Source organism: Alosa alosa, chromosome 19, assembly GCF_017589495.1.
Source record: "Alosa alosa isolate M-15738 ecotype Scorff River chromosome 19, AALO_Geno_1.1, whole genome shotgun sequence".
Classification (NCBI taxonomy): Eukaryota; Metazoa; Chordata; class Actinopteri; order Clupeiformes; family Clupeidae; genus Alosa; species Alosa alosa.
Window position 1 is genome coordinate 4,253,230 of NC_063207.1, and position 15,426 is coordinate 4,268,655.

Genomic DNA, 15,426 nt, shown 5'->3' on the forward strand with positions numbered 1-15,426 from the left:
GAGGCTATCAATCATTTGCACTACTGTCCAAAAGTTGCTACTGTCCATGTGTAGACGCATTCTGTCTGTACCGAACTTTGAACTTGTCACGTGACACAGCTATTTACCTGGCGGCTCCATAGCTCAGTGGTTAGAGCACTGGTCTTGTAAACCAGTGCTCTAACCAGAGTTCGATCCTCGCTGGGGCCTTTTATTTTGACACACATTACTAGATACAACAGTGCTACAGTGGTTACACCGGCATAATGCTGCCTTCATGCGCCCCTCGGAAGGTCCGTATTTCTTACTTGACATGTCGTTCTGTCGACTTTGGTGTGTTCATGTGTAGACTGTGGTGTGTTTATGTGCTTTTAAAAGTCTGAATGAGGAAACTGCTTGCATGTTCAACATAAGATGCGTTCAGCGTTTAACCAACACGCCTGTAGTGTCTGTAGGCCTATGACAAGAGCAAATAAAATAGGTCTAATGAGCTATGATATGGATATGTTATAGGGGGAATTTGGGTAATCGGGAACATTGGATAATGTGTTATAGCAGGCCTAGCCTATGTCATAAAAACATGTAACCTACATTTGCTGAAAAAATGGCGTCTAGGCATATAGGGATATCAGGACAAGCAGATTGCAAGTGACAAAACGTAAATTCAGTGATTGCAGGCCCAAAAAAGTCCCAAACATAAATGATCACAGTCATCTAATCTTTCCTAACGATCCGCTAGCTGCCCGGCCCAGGCAGTCAAAAAAGCGCGTCTCTGTAGGCAGCCTAGGCTCTGAGATCTGAACACAAAAACAATTGCTACCAACCACTCAAAGGCAAAATAAAGTGTTCCAACCAATAACGCGATGCACGTTCAGGACAGTTTCCATTGCATGGGGAGGGAGTAGCGAGCTAGCTCTCTGTTTTGTTTGAAGGTCAACAGAAGTGACGTTACCCCGCCATCGCTGATACAACCTTTAATTTCCGAAACAAGAGTAGGCCCTAGGTCTATTGATTGCATCAGGTGCCTTGGACCCTCCTAATCAGCAGAGAATATACCTAGCAGACAGCCTAACAGCAGATTGCTTAACACAGGCCTATAGTTATTAATCAAGCTCTTTTCACAGTTTATTAATATTAAGATATTTCAATGAGTCTATGATTATAACGGTTTATTCAGTTTATTCAGTGTGTAGTTTATTTGTTGTGTTCTGAAATTTTTATTTGTGCAATGTTTGTGTATCTGTGTTCGCCATTTGGGTAGCCTAAGCCTAGAAACCAATGTAGCCTATGTGAAGTGGCTTATGGAGTGCAAAGCACAATATGTATTGCAAATGGGCATGATAATTAAGGGCAGAGCTACAGAAGTCTCGCCTTTAGAGACCTCATCCTAACTTACTTGACTATAAGGTGACAATGTGCTAGAGCAAATACACAAACAAGTGCAGCTGTGTTACTCCAGTAATTTTACCTGGCTTTATTCAATAACCTTAATGACCTGATGGAACTGACATCATGTCAACTCTCTCTGAATACTCCTTATCTCTATCAGTAGATACAGCTCTACAATAAATTTGTGAACAAATTACATCCTAACTTGACTGTAAGGTGACAATGTGCTAGAGCTTCCCTATATGGGCTACTAGCTACTAGCTTATGCCTATATAGCCTAAGTCTTCAACAGCAACTTAATGTTGGTGGTTTACTGTGTAACGTTGGTGTGTGTGTGTGTGTGTGTGTGTGTGTGTGTGTGTGTGTGTGTGGTTGTGTGTGTGGGTAGTGTATGACGACAAAGCCTTGTTTACCCATAACGACTACTGCAGAAAGGATAAAAAAATACGACAATGCATTCTGTGTTTGATCAGACCTGTCTAAACCTGTAATATACTTTCATCAATGTTTGAATCTGTAAATTCTTCCCCTGGGACAAGAGCCATATAAAAGCATTAAAGTGTGTGCGTGTGCTTCAGTAACAGGTTTCACAACTCTGGCTGCTCACAAACCAGTAATTACACACTATAACCAGTAGAGGGCAATGTTACAACATGGTTTTAGTCAATGGTTTCTTGGAGCACATGAGGGTTGACCAATTTGAATAAATCTGTTACATTACTGGATTCAATATCCCTCTTAATTTCAATGGTGGTTATTCATCACAAAGAAACGAGGCTATTAATCAGTGTAGTATAAATATCAACTACCTTTTCACAGTTGTATTTTTAGGCTCAATGTGTTTGAACAGTCAAATAGCACTCACAACCACTAACTCTCATATATTCTAACGAAGATTACGAAGCTTGTTTCCCTACAGAGGAACAGAGGAGGGCCACTTGAAGGGTCAATTCATTTGCAGTAAATCTCTTTGTGGACGTTCCTGATGAAACATTTATATAAAAAAAAACATGGGGTGCTGCCTGCCTGCCACAAGAGCTGCCACCACAGACTTTGTTTTGTTGATAACGCTCAGATTCAAGACAACAATCTCAATGAAGTGTAGCCTGCATAGCCTGCGCTGCCTGCAACAACACAGCATGGCATTTCCTAGAGAAGCATTCTTTTGTATACATTCTTTGCTATAATCTAACTAACTGACTGAACCTATATATCGAATTTTAGTAGTTTTTATTATTCAGGTGCCAACATAAAGACTTAAGTTTCGACGTGTGCCACGTCTTGATTCTTGATACTTGACTCTGACGAAGTCCTTATGTTGGCACCTGAATAATAAAAACTACCAAAATTCAACATCTTTGTCGCTCCGGTGAACTCTCTCTCTCACACTGGATTCGGTCCTCTCCCGTCGATGCGCTAGATGTGACCCGCAGTAGCGCGGAGGTACATTTGTTTTTCTACGTGGACCTATATATCCTTAGCAGATTGCTCCTCTTTGCCCCACCAACCCATGTGAGACTGATGAACACCTCGAGCAGGTGTGTGGTGAGCGTGCTGGTGCGTGCTACACACTGGGGGGTGAAGCAATTTGGGTTCCTTGATAAAGCGATATATACAGTAATTGCAAGTATGTTGTTGTTGTTGTAAAGCAGGTTTATAGGCCAAGAATATCTGCGCATATACAAGGAATTTAGTCTCTGTATTTATCCCATCCATGAATTAGTGAACACACAGCGCACACAGTGAACACACAGTGAGGTGAAGCACACACTAACCCAGAGCAGTGAGCTGCCTGCTACAACGGTGCTCGGGGAGCAGTGAGGGGTTAGGTGCCTTGCTCAAGGGCGCTTCAGCCGTGGATGTGGGCATGGGAGAGCAGTGCTCAACCACTTACCCCCACCCACATTTTTCCTACTGGGTCGGGGATCGAACTGGCAACCCTTCGGTTACAAGCCCGAACCCTTAACCAGTAGGCCACGGCTTAGGTAAGGTTTATATCAGACATTGGTCATCTACTTCAAAATGGCTTATCTACAACAAGCCGGAATATCTCTATGGAAAGCTATAGGCTATCTCCCCTCCCAGAGGAGACGCAGGGGATCCAGGTGGGCCCTGTCTGTGTAGCGCGTAGCGCTGCTGGGCTTGTGGTCACTGTGGGCTGCATGTGGTCGCTGTCAGTGCAGATAAGCCCATTTCACTTCTCAAATCTGCCCCAGCAGCCCCACGTCCACCCCCACCCCCAACCCAACTCCCCTCCCCTCCCCTCCCGCACCCCATAATTATGGTTGATTAATGGGACAGTAATGAGGCCTGTCCCCCAGTCAGCTTTAAGTAGGACGCTGACCCGAACAAATCCCATTTCCTACTACAGCCAAAGATGGCTCCCGGTCTCGTCTCATCTTTGAAGTTCCCAGTTAGCTATTGGAGTACAGTAAGCGTGCAATAGCCCTTTTTATTGCTTAGGTTTTTATTTTCAAACCTTTCTTGGTATCCTGATACAGAACAATACGGACTCCACAATGCAATAACATCCAAAAATCCAATGATTGCAATGATGCAATGGGAAGAGATGAGAGTGAATTGACCAGTGATGAGTTTAGGGACGATGAACAGGAGTACATAAGTGGACTTTGGTGTGCTGAAGTGATTAGCCTACTATTTGCAGTAGAGTGACTGCACAGTGGTGAATGAATGATGCAGGTCAGGCCAGGCCTGTCCTGCCTGTTTAGCCTTCTGTTTAGTAGTGCGTCTGCATGTCCCCCTCGCTGTGTTTCGAGATGTGTTTTCCCACACTGCTGCAGCATCGTGGCGTGGCTCCGTGTGGGTTGCGAGGTCTGGGTCTATTCTTGGGAGGGAGGGAGGGAGGGCGGCAGACGTGAACGGGTCAGTGACTGCGAGTGCAGGGCTGCGTCTGGCTCCAGCGTGCCCGAGACCCGCCACACAGCTGTTCCCCCACAGCGTGAGGCCAGCCTGGGGACGCCCGCCCCCCACACACCCCCAAACCACCCAGCAACTCCCCTGAACTTCAGAGGCCCCCTCACCTCACCTTATCTCTCTCTCTCTCCTTCTCTATCTCTCTCTCCCCTTCTCTCTCTCTATCTCTGCTTTTCTCTCTCTCTCTCATACACTCTCTCCCTCTTTCTTTGTCTGTGTTTCTTTCTCTCCTCTCTCATACACTCTCTTCCTCATCTCTTTCTCTCCTTTTCTGTCTCTCTACTCTTCACTCCTTCTTTGTCAATAAATCTCTTTTTTATTCCTCCTCCCTTCCCATTGTCATGCCTTCCTCTCTTTTCTTCTGCTTCTTTTACTTCCTTTCTCTCTCTCTCTCTCTCTCTTTTCTTTCTTGACTCTTCCTCTACCACTCTTGCCTCCTCTTCCACCAACTCATTAGGTTTTTCCATTAAATTGCTGTTATATGTGTATGTTATGTGAATCATATTCCAGCCTTGGTTCCTTCTCTCCCTCTCTCTCACTTTCTCCCTCTCCTTCTCTCCTCCTCCCTTTCTTTCCCTCTCTCTCACCTCAAGCAGACAGTGTCTGATTCCACTAAACCGTGCCGACTGCGTTACTACTGCCCCCCCCCCACGAGCTGCCAAATAGCCCAAAAGGTTGAAGGTTGGCTTTACTTATCCTCCAATGAAAAAACACAGCTCTCAAAACAAATCATATTCCACCTCTGCTGTTGGCCTCTATGGACCCTTTCAAGAGAGTTCCATTATCAGCATCATAGTTGGCCCCACAAGGCTTCCGTTTTAACATTCCATATGTTATATGCAGAGGAAGTAGATTGGGACCCAAATAGAACGTTCAAGCATTGTTTTTGTTTTTATTGTTGAAAGGGTTTGTTGATGTGTGTGCACGTGTATGGAGGGACGGAGGAAGGGCCGAGGCAGAGCGGAGCAGCGACTAGAACTTCCTCAATCTTTCCTTCCTTTATTCAAGTTTTCCCTGTGCTGATTGTAATGAAGGTAGTTGGATAGTGTAAGTATTGCTTTGTGTGTACCGAAACAGGTCCCGTTGTTTACAAACACTTATTGACGTCGATTCAGATGGATAAACCCCATACTATGGATGCCAGATGGTGTGAACAGGGACATTGCATCATTGCATTTTAGTGTGGACAGGTTCTTAGTATGAGATGTAGATATGTATTGATATTGATACAGCTTAGTACTGTATGCATGCTGCTTTATTTATTGGTATTGATACAGCTTGGTATGCATGCTGCTGCATATAAACAGGGACTGAATATGAATCCTGTCGGCCTGTGAACCACTAGATGATACAGAGGCTGAGAGATTCAGTCATCTGTCCTATCATTATTGAAGCCAAATTACAGAGAAATCTCCAGTTTAATGGCATCCAGCTAAGTACACAGTCAACCACACATCCACAGAAGGAGACACAATATTATCCCATGTCAATCACCACGAAGATCTGCAGCAATTACTTTCATTTCAAACTAAAACTGTAACCATTTCCATAAAAGTCCTGAGTGAGTGATGGAATAAGACCCCAAAATATGACAGTGTGACCAAAGGAATCTGGTCTCTCCTTGACATGTCATAGATGGTTGAGCTTCAGCCAAGGCTAGAAGAGGTCTGTTTGTATTGCACTATTCTAAGAATAGGCTTCTCTTTGCTACGCATAGTTTTTGCATGGCTAGCATATAAGATGGCCAGGTTTTCTTTTCCCATGGTAGTGTGTTACCTTCCAGTCTTCATTCCTCTGGTGACATGGGTCAGGGTTGACCTCCGACCCCTGTAAAAGCTTGACAAACAAAGTCTGAATATGCGGTATGAGGTAGGAAAATAAACAGCCCAGCGCCGCAAATGGGGTGGGAGACGACCAGCGGCAAACATTTACTCTGGGCGCCTCACAAACAATGAAAGGCCTAGGACTGCCCGCACTTTGCTGATACAGACATCGCTAGTCTATTGTCGGGGGGGTGACCAGGTGAGTTGGCCTTCGACTCCCCTGACCTCCATAGAGGACGTAATCACCATCCTTTTTGCCTGGGCCACTTTGTGTTGTTGACTGGTATGGCTCACTGACGACGTCCCTGCAGAGTAGCAGGGCACTCACTGCGTGGAGTAGTCCGCTAACAATTAGCGGATCTCCAAATGTGTGGAGTGTCAGGCTGGTGGTCAGCTTTTACTGGCTCCTATGACCTTTCTCTGGGCGCCTATGGGATTTGACAGCAAACAGTAGGTGTCCAACACAGTTTGGGTGGCCTGGGAACTGGGGCGTAGCGGAGAAGTGACTAGAGAAGTGTTTGTGTTTGTTTTGTTTACTTTCCTTTAAAACTCCCCGCAGGGTCTCTGGTGGATAATGAAATGGCGGATGAAATAACTGGCTTTCTGTTATCACTGTGGCCAACACAAACGGCCGTTGTCTTAGATGTATGCATGACAATTAAAACGTTTTCTCTCAGTTTCAGTCCATCTGTTTCCCAAGATGGATTATTTAATTAACCAATTTAAAAGAAAAACAAACAAAAAAACATGCATTTTGTATTAAACAGGATTTCTGATACATATTATTTTTCTGATGAGATTTAATGAGCTTATGGAAAAATGCAAATTAAACTTCATTAAAACTGTTGGGAATAGTGTTTGTGAGTAAATGATGATGGCTTCAGTAATGTGTGTATGTGACTTCAAATCAGTATGACATATTTTTTTTATCTTTCACTCTTCACATTAGCATATTTGTGATATTTTTTTATTAATAATAATTCAGTTTAAAAAAATCTAAGTAATTCATTGAGTTCCAATCAACCTGTTCATTTATTCACAAAAAATATTGCCATTTGCAGTATCTCCACATAAACACACCATTACATCCCATTAGTAATACTGTGTCCTTGCAAGTACATTTAGAATAGTAGTTGTAACTGTGCTGTCATGCCATATCGATGTGATGTGTCATATCTACAGTATAATGCATATTGCACATGTTCACAAATGCTACTCTTCTCTTTACCTTCAGGTCTCTACTATGTGTATGGGGGTGTGTGTATGGGGGTGTGTGTGTGTGTGTGTGTGTGTGTGTGTGTGTGTGCGTGCGTGCGTGTTTGTGGGTGTGTGGGGGGGTGGGGGTGTGTGTGTGTGTGTGTCGTGTGTGTGGTGTGTGTATGGGTGGGTGTATGGGTGTGTGTATGGGTGTGTGTATGGGTGGGTGCATGTGTGTGTGTGTGTGTGTGTGTGTGTGTATGGGGTGGGTGCATGTGTGTGTGTGTGTGTGTGTGTGTGCGTGTGTATGGGTGTGTGTGTGTGTGCGTGTGTGTGTGTGGGTGTGTGGGGGGGGGTGTGTGTATGTGTGTGCGTGTGTGTGTGGGTGGGTGTGTGTGTGAGTGTGTGTGTGTGTGTGTGTGTGTGCATGCGCGTGCAGGTCTGCATTCATCTAAGTACAATTCGTTTCACTGATTAACTCAGGCCCAGGCATTCTTTGGTGTCCTAAATGAATGACCACAATGGTCAAGGGTCCTGTGCCTTCCCTCTCCTCATCCAACACCAGTCAAGACAAACAAATACCTTTTAGGGTGACCACCTGTTATCATGGGCGGATTATGAACTTTCGGGCCCCTGGGCCCAGATGTATTAAGGGCCCCCCACTAATTGTTGTATATGTGGGAGGTGGGTTTGGGGGTCCTCCCCCAGAATTTTTTTAATTTGTTTGATGTGATTTCCTGTATTCTGGTGCATTTTGGGGATGGCCAATACTAAATTCAATCAGATTCATAGCCTACATCCTGATTTGTTGATATTGAGGCAATGATTCCATTGGCCCCTGTAGGTAGGTCCGTGCAGTAATCCATCCCTGCCTGTTATTAAGCCCAAGGGGGGACAAGGGGTATGTTTCTGCGGGACAATGTGGGACACTGCCTGGCGCGGCGGTGCCCCCACCTCACGGGCAGACTCACTGGTTTACCCATTTCTAGCACATACCACCTTACATGGTATATTAATAATGCCCTTCCCCTTAAACATGTGTAATTGCTGATGCATCATGAATAGGCCAACCAATGTGTATTTTTTTTTCTAAATAAAGATTCATAATACTTTGAACATTCAATGAATTGACAGATGCACTTCCAGTTCCACTTACGATTTACTTTATCTATTTCATTTTATTTATTTTTCATTATTTATTCACTTTAAATAAATTATAATGTAAAACTGTAGGATTAACAGGAATTGTAGTTGCTCAACACCACAGGAACAGTTAAAAAAAAGTCTTAACTCACAATGCCAGAGGTTCACGGAACGAGAAGGGGGAGGAAGGATGGTGGACTTGCATGTTAGTAAAGGCAGGCTGGGGAAGTTCAGTGCCCTAACGTTCACTAATGTTGTATGATAAAGCCACATCTAGGTTTGACTTCCTCCGCAATTACTTTGTTGTATGGAATAAAATAACACTGTATTTGTAAATAACAGACTTTATTTTATTGTAGGCTATATGTGCTTTGGGAATATTTCAGCCACCACTTGGCCTAACGTAGGCTACCGCAGTGGATAACGTTAACGTTAGTGAAGGTAACGGTAACGTTAACACTCTTTCAAGTAGGCCTATGGCTAATGAAATCTCTGATAACAGATCAGTCCACAGCAATGAAATGTGATTTGTGTGGTAATAATAGGTAGATGTTTGGTAGCCTATTTGTAGGCTACTGCTAGGTCCATATGATTTCCAGTGAATACAAACGACTTTCAAGCACTGCTCAAGTAGCCTACAGTAGCTAAATTAAATGTGTGTAATCGGTCGCGTATGTAACTCTTCTCGACTTATACTTTGTTAAATTTAACATCCCCACAATTTAAATGAGAAAACCATGTTAACAATTCACCTACGACGGACCTTACACCTAGGGAGAGGGGGGTGTAATTTAAGTCATAACTTGTGTTATCAGAGCCCGTCTACCGATTCTCTAGTGTCACGTTGAAACTATTCAGTTTGGTGCAACCCGATACATTTTAGTAGCTCATAAACTTCAACGTAGTTTACGTTAGAACTAAGCTAAGATGGAACTTACGTTCAACTGGTGCAACCGGCTGCAGGATATAGAGCACCATTTTTTTTTTGAGCAAGCATTGATTATGCGTGACAGTCTCAATTTGAGGGACGCATGAATTGGGCTTCAAACGCTGTGCGCGCACGCGCTACGCGGGACGGGTGGTCACCCTAATACCTTTACACAAATGGCCTGTTCTTCTCAAACTTCCTTCTCGTGATGAATAGATACCAATAGAAAGACAGAGTTAGATGGGAATCAGTGCAGTGTGTGTGAGACTGAACTTTGACTGTGGGTTCTTCTAGGTTTACGCCCGAGGGTGAGGGTGCTAAATGGGTGCCTCACTGACCTGTACTGGGAGAGAGGAAGTTAAGGAAGGTTAGTGTACAAGGGGTCAGCACGTTATGGTCAAACCTCCCTTCAAAAGTCCCACAGGAATAGTTTGGTCATTAGCCTTATGGTACTGATAGTTTGTGCACCCAGTCCCCATGCTGAAGGTTGTGGGTTCAAGCCTCCAGGTTGGAGCGCTTGTAGAAAAATGCAAGTTGCTTACCTCTGGATTTGTCTTGAGAGTTATTTGAGTTGCATCAGAGTTATAATGCAGATGTGTGATCATTTCTCTCCTGCTAAAACATATTCGTATTATATATATATATATATATATATATATATATATATATATATATATATATATATATATATATATATATATATATACATATATATACTATAAGAGCTCTAACAACTGTTGGAGTTTATTTCATTTCAGTGTGTCTGGAGGCCCTGAGAAGCTGGTGGATTGTCCCCAGTGTGTGAAGACATGTATGGAATGGATGTAATTTAGTGTTGTGTGGTCATGGTAACCTTACACCCCCTCAGCCTGGACAGGCCGCCGGGTGCACCTGTTGTGGATGTGGAAGGCCAAGGAGGACGAGGAGAAGGAGAAGAAGAAGAAGAAGAAGAAGAAGAAGAAGAAGATGATGAGGAGCAGAAGAAGACTATGTCTGTTTTTGGTATTTTTCCAGCTGCTGGGACAGGAAGTGTGCTTTGTTGTTTGGTGCTGTTTCTGAAAGAGGCAAATGTGTAACAAAGAGGGTTATAGTAAGTCAAATGTTTCCTCCGGCACTTTGCAGTGCTTTTGACAAATTTAATCAAAGCTTAGCCTGCTCAAAAACATCCTTGAGGTCTTTTCTTTTTTGTTGTTCTTTTTTTCATGTTTCCTAACCTGTTTCCGATGACCATAGCTTGACTCACTCAGAAAGGCATTATTCAAATAATCTGGGGCTAAATGAAACCAGCAGGCCTCCCGAGGCCCCTGGGAATATCTGAGGCTAATTAGGATCGACATCGCTGCTCTGACACCCCACGCTCTCTCTCTCTCCCTCTCTTTCTCTCTCTGTCTCTCTATCTTACCCCCCCCACCCCCTCTCTCTCTCTTTGGGCCCACAGCAGAGGGGACCTGTGAATTGACCATAAACACAATTCCCTTCTCTTCCCTGCCCTTCCGATGGACAGAAATCCGCAACAGCTGCCAATGGAATTGAGGGTCGTAGCCTTGGGGCATGGAGTTCAACGAGCAGACACAAACCACAACACGCATACATTCATGCTGTACATATCATATGAACATATGGCGGGCACACACATATACCTACACACACGCATCATGGTGGGCTTGTGGATCATCTGACACGTCAGCACAAAGTGAAATATTAAACTGATTACAATACTTTCAGTACTTTACCTTTTGGTCTTTTTTTTAAACTGTGCAGAACCTTTTCAATGCATTTTAAGGTTTTTTTTTTTGGGGCTTTTATGCCTTTAATTGACAGGATAGTGGAGAATGACAGGAAGTGAGTGGGAGAGAGTCGGGGTGGGATCCGGAAAGGACCACGGGGCGGGAATCGAACTCGGGTCGCCGGCAGGTGCCCCAGCCAGTTGCACCACGACTGGGGCCTTCAATGCATTTTAAGTTTAAATTTTAGAAATGAGAATCACTAATTTTAAGTTCTCAAGAAATGAGAATCAGCTATGGGTATGGAAGCAGCCTGCACTGCCAGCACTGGTGCTATGGGTATGGGTATGGAAACTGCCAGCACTGGTGCTTTTCTCAGGGATGTGGTTCACCAGAGCGTTTAACCAAGCAGCTCATCTGGTGATTTCCCTCCAGACATGCAGAGAGAGGGAGAACACAGATGCTGGGTCAGGTAGAGCTGGCAGGAGGATGGCATTGGATGGATGGACACACTTACATAAACCTGCACACACACACACACACACACACACAAAACCTGCACACACTCAAACATACACACGTATTCTCATTTATTCAAAAACACGTGCATATACACATATGTATATATAAACACTCTCATATGCACACACACACACACACACACAGGGTGACAGAGACCTGCTGGGGCAGCTGCAGGCCTAGCCCTCTGCAGTATGAGAGGGGTGTTGTGTGTGTGTGTGTGTGTGTGTGTGAGTGTGTGTTTGCTTCTCCTGGGGCACCAGGCCGCAGGAAACCTGGGATCCCTGTTGATCTGCGAGAGCAAACAGCCAGAAACCACCTAGCGCTGGCGGCTAGCCCACACTGCCACTATCAATGCACATAGATGCTCTTTCATGACCAGGCTAGCACAGAGTGGCTCTCTAACCCCAGCTTTGGGGAGGTTGGGGAGTGTGTGTGTGTGTGTGTGTGTGTGTGTGTGGGTGTGTGTGTGTGTGGAGGGGGGGGGGTTGTTTTAGGGGCATACTAGCAGCACTGTGTGCAGGAAAGCGTGATGAAGTTTGTGGAGCCATTAACGGGAGTCATCTGAGGCACTTAAAAAGATAAGCATTTAAAACTACCTCACATGACAACGGCTGTGGATTAGGTATGATTAATAATCTTGACCATGTACACACACAAACACACAGACACACACACATTTGCATGTACGTGCATGTGCATGTACGTACACACACATATGGAAACGGAAAACTCACAGTCATACTTATGGAGACAGATTACACATTCACAGGCAATCAGATGCACATAGATAAAAGACACACACACACACTCACTGCACACACATTCACACAAGCATGCGGGCCTGAATACTCGTATACATGTAGACAAAACACAGACACACACACACAGGCCTGCATTCTAATGTAGCCTAGCCAGACAACAGCACAGAGACATATTAGTGGCCTTGCATTGCTTCCTCCTCTCTATCCAGCCCCCTAAAACTCCCCCCTGTCAGGCCAAATAACTATTACAGGTCTGTCCAGGCAGCGGCCATCCAGAGGCGACTCTCACAGGACAGGCCCGTAATTTGAAATGAATTACTCAGTGGAGCTCAGTGGGCCTGGCAGCTGATCTCTTTCGTCCACTGCTCCTCGCAGTGACCGGCGCAACATCTGGCCACAATTTCTCGCACCCCCTCTCTTTCTCTCTCTCTTTCTCTCTCTCTCTTTCTCTCTCTCTATCTTTCTCTCTTTCTCTCTCTCTCTGCTGTAGCAAATCTGGTGTGCATGTGTTTTTTGGACCGACCTCCACACTCCATTTAGGCCGGGGTCCCTTATGAATAAATAATGTCCTGCCATCACCCAGGGTGCAGCTAGGTGCGGAGCGAGCGGAGCTGGGCCGGATTGGGCCCGCATCTGGGCCAGAGTTACCTCAGGGGTCAGCTGGGCTTCTTGTCAGGCTCTGGCCCATGCAGATGTCCTGTGGAAATTGCCTCAATTAAGTAACTGCCTGCGCGCCCTTGCGCTCCTGAGCAGGCCTGTTGACTTGAGTTGAGTTGATGAATTAGTCATCAAGTGCTGTAGCTTTCACCGTCGGTGGGACAAAGGGACATTCATGAACTCCCTGCGTCCCCGCTCGAAAAGGGCACCTGCCTGGAAGCAGCTGAGCCGAACCTCACACATTACAATTAAAGGTTGTTTACTCCTCCATCAGCTAGGGGGATTCCCACTGGACTCTTATAAAGCAGAGTGTGTACCAGTACTGGCCAAGCATGTTTTCCATGGATAGAGGAAGCACCATTTACTTTAAGACTACTGAATAATAGGGTTAAAGGTAGGGCCTGCTCAGGGTTTTGACAAGAAAATCAATCGAAAACACCACATCACTGAAAGAGATGGATTACTCAAGTCTGTAGATTAATCTCTAAACACTGGACACCGTTGAGAGTTCACCTGTCGTCGTATAAACTGAGTGATGCATGGGGTACGTCCCTGGAGGTTGGTACTGCGGTAGTCTGCCAGGCATTAGGTATGAGTGAGTGTTTGTGCAGTTTGAGTTTGCCTCTGGATGTCGTTTGGCATGCCGGTGAATAAATTATATAGGTTCTGGGAAGTGTATCCTCTGCAAACAAACAGTTGAGCGTTAATAGATGGAACACTTCACCGTTCACGACCAGAAAGCCAGCCTGATGTATGAGCTCTGTGTTAGCTGCTGATTAGCAGCTTAGCCGTGCTCTCAAGCACAGGAAAGGAAGTCTCCTAATGTGAAAACAATTAATTATATCAAGGCCGTAATCGTAATACACTTTGAGGGGGACATTGTGTAAAACGAGTGAAACATGTTTTGTTCTTCATAGGAACTCTGTGGCTCTGTGGCCCCACACACATGTGCCTGCCGTGGGTGGTGGCGTTTCTGACAAAAACCCACACAGAATCGAATAGACGGGTTTACATACGGATAACCTACAAGTATCTGTCCTTGACAGTAAATTTTTTCATGCTGGCAGTGTGTGATATATGGATGGGATAACGCCCTGCATGTCTGTCTATCTTTATGGTCAACAAACAATGTTCGGTGACACTTTACTTGAAGGTGTCTACATACTGTAAGAGTGACATGACACTGTCAAGCATGTGTCATAAACATTAATATCACACACTGTTTCCATACCCATATCCATAGCACCTGTGCTGGTAGTGCAGGCTGAATCTATACCCATATCCATAGCACCAGTGCTGGTAGTGCAGGCTGAATCCATACCCATAGCACCAGTGCTGGTAGTGCAGGCTGAATCCATACCCATATGGTAGTGAAACACTGAACAGGGCTGTACAGGGCCTCCAAGAGTCAATATTTTTTACTGATAATATTTTCTGACGTTTTCACTTTGGTGCATTCAGAGTAGACTAGAGAGAGAGAGAAGAGAGAGAGAGAGAGAGAGAGAGAAAGAACACATGATGATGCCAATCGGGAAGGTGGAAAGGAGCAAGGAGGAAATGAGGGCATATCCAGATAAAAGTGCCATAGCTTAGTCTAGGGTGCAGTTGTTCTGGTTTCAATACTGTTTACATGATCACATTGAAGCATGGTAATCTGGTCACATGCATGACCAAGTTATATTTATACAAAATATAATATTAATAATTTACTAAACTTTGGCCACAATACCTGGACTATAACAATTTCCTATAACAATGCATACATTTCTGTTCATATCATCATAGATATGGTTGTAATTTATTCTCCTCTAATCAATGCATGAAAGGGGGAACCGGGCTATGTAACACTATTAGACACTCTTTTAAAAAAAAAATCATATATAAACATATCACTCCATCTGTTCATGAATTTGTATATGGGACAAAACTCTATAGCTATGGCATTGAATTGAATTGTGGCTTGATTTCTCATAATGGAAAGACTTTTAATGGCATTCTATTATAAAAGTTATTACGGAAGATTATAAAAGGGATGTCTAAATATTGCATCCCTCAAACTAAGAGGGAAAAATTAAATATGTAAAAGAAAAAAAAAAGTTTTACTTCCACGCGGTGGGCCTGTAGACCCCCATACGGTAAAACCCCAATGTCAGCAAGAAGTATAAAGTATCAGAAATGAGTTGTTCATGGAAGTTGGCAGCACGAGACAAACCAGGCGCTCAATTTTCACTCCATATGGTAATCATTTCACAAACTCACTTGAGATGGTGCTCAGGGAGGGAAGGGCCTCCACTCTTCCCAGCAGCGGGCTCTTAAACTCTGCTCCCTCAGTCGCTCTGGGGGGACCTGACCTGTCTGTCCGCTACAGA

At 44.5% G+C, this 15,426-nt stretch overlaps 1 non-coding gene across 1 annotated transcript; it reads left to right on the top strand.

Moving 5' to 3' along the window:
* The first annotated feature begins 112 nt into the window (after nt 1–112).
* trnat-ugu lies at nt 113–189 on the top strand. Its single transcript has one exon. It is a non-coding gene; the product is annotated as a tRNA-Thr (tRNA).
* Nucleotides 190–15,426: the final 15,237 nt, after the last annotated feature.